This window comes from Austrofundulus limnaeus, unplaced genomic scaffold (genome assembly GCF_001266775.1).
Source record: "Austrofundulus limnaeus strain Quisiro unplaced genomic scaffold, Austrofundulus_limnaeus-1.0 Scaffold85, whole genome shotgun sequence".
NCBI lineage: Eukaryota > Metazoa > Chordata > Actinopteri > Cyprinodontiformes > Rivulidae > Austrofundulus > Austrofundulus limnaeus.
The window spans coordinates 88,568-90,772 of NW_013952487.1; positions in this window are offsets into that span (position 1 = coordinate 88,568).

The window sequence follows — 2,205 nt, forward strand, 5'->3', positions numbered from 1 at the left end:
TCGTTATTTATCATCTGTTATCGTCAATTATCGTTAGTTATCGTCAGTTATCATTAGTTATCATCAGTTATCGTCAGTTATCGTCAGTTATCGTCAATTATCGTTAGTTATCGTCAGTTATCATTAGTTATCATCTGTTATCGTCAGTTATCGTCAGTTATCGTCAATTATCGTTAGTTATCGTCAGTTATCATTAGTTATCATCTGTTATCGTCAGTTATCGTTAGTTATCATCTGTTATCGTCTGTTATTGTCTGTTATCGTTATTTATTTTCAGTTATCGCCAGTTGTCAATTATCGTCTGTTATCGTCTGTTATTATTTATTTTCATTTATCGTTAGTCATCGTCAGTTATCGTCAGTTATCATTAGTTATCGTCAGTTACCGTCAGTTATAAGTCATCGTCAGTTATCTTCTGTTATCATCTGTTATCGTCAGTTATCATTAGTTATTTTCAGTTATCGTCAGTTATTGTTAGTTATCATCTGTTATCGTCAGTTATCATTAGTTATTTTCAGTTATCGTCAGTTCTTGTTAGTTATCATCTGTTATCGTCAGTTATCGTTAGTTATTTTCAGTTATCGTTAGTTATTTTCAGTTATCGTCAGTTATTGTTAGTTATCATCTGTTATCATCAGTTATCGTTAGTTATTGTCAGTTATCGTCAGTTATCGTTAGTTATTGTCAATTATCGTCAGTTATCGGAGGTTCTGTTGGGTTTATTAACCTGCAGGAACGCCCTGAAGATGATCAACTCAGCTGAACCTTCATGGTTTCATCTAAATATAAACCAGCCTGAAGATGTTCTCCTAAGGCAAACCATTCGTTTAAAGTTCAAAGCCTCCTTGTTGGCTGATGAAGCTTTACATTTCTCATTAAACGGTCCTTGTTTGGAATTTAAAATGAAATGCTCCATTAGTGCATTATTGATGACTTTCTCTTTAGTAAATGTCATTTTTAAATAACATCTTGCCACCAACATGGCCTGCAGCGAGCTGAACCTGTGCTGCTCGCTGAAGGTTTGACCTGATTCTACCTTTGATGTGTTTGTCCGCCTGAGGGAAACACCTGTGCTGCTTGGCTGCTCACTCACCTGGACGCCTGAAGCCTCAGTCATCACGCCTGGAAAACCAAATCCTGTTAGTCCACTACCTCAAACACCTACTGGAGAGAAACGTGTTCATCAAACAGAATCAAAGACACTTTAACTTCAGGTCCAATAACTTTACTGTTGATTTAAAATGGAGATCAATGTGTTAAATCTGCTACAGGTTTAACAGAGATCAACGTTTAATGTTGATTTCAAAGAGTTCAACCAACCAAACTGTTCTTAGTTACCTGTGTATATTTGTGTCTGTTAGCAAAATATCTCGTGAACTAATGAATGAATTTTTTTTTTTTTCCCTGTGTCCTGTCCGGCAATGTGAAACTCAGAATTGATGTCTGAGTGTCCAAATGAAGCCCAACAGTTTTACTTTCAATAAGTGCAGCATGATGGCGTTTCACCATGTTGCTCCACTTGATATATATTGAAACCTCTTTTATAAATTACTTTGGGATTAATTCGTAACGGACACCGAGACGGAAAAAGTAAACAAAGAAGAGAAAAAGGAGAAAAGTGAAAAAAGAGATAGAAAGAGAAACAAGACGATATGAGAGAGATGCTTTAAGAACACACAACACATTTGAAGTCTGCCTCCACACCTGCAACTAATAGTAATACTAACAAGATTCAAAATGGCCGCCTCAACTAATCAGCCTTAGCAAACACTACAATCATTTTACCCAAAATTATGTTTTATCGACACAGCTAATATTTTCTTGTGGTAGTAGAGTCATTATCAACATATATTTTAATCTCTAACAAATCATTTGAGATATTTGCTTAAAATTAAGCCTCCCTGGTAAGGTCTATTCAGGGGTCCTGGAGAGGAGGGTCCGTCGGATAGTCGAACCTCGGGTTCAGGAAGAGCAGTGTGGTTTTGGTCCTGGTCGTGGAACACTGGACCAGCTYTACACCCTCAGCAGGGTCCTGGAGGGTGCATGGGAGTTCGCCCAACTGGTCTACATGTGTTATGTGGACTTGGAGAAGGTGTTCGACCGTGTCCCAAGGGGGGCCTTGTGGGGGGTTCTCCGGGAGTATGGGGTACCGGACCCTTTGATATGGGCTGTCAGGTCCTTGTACGACCGGTGTCAGAGTCTGGT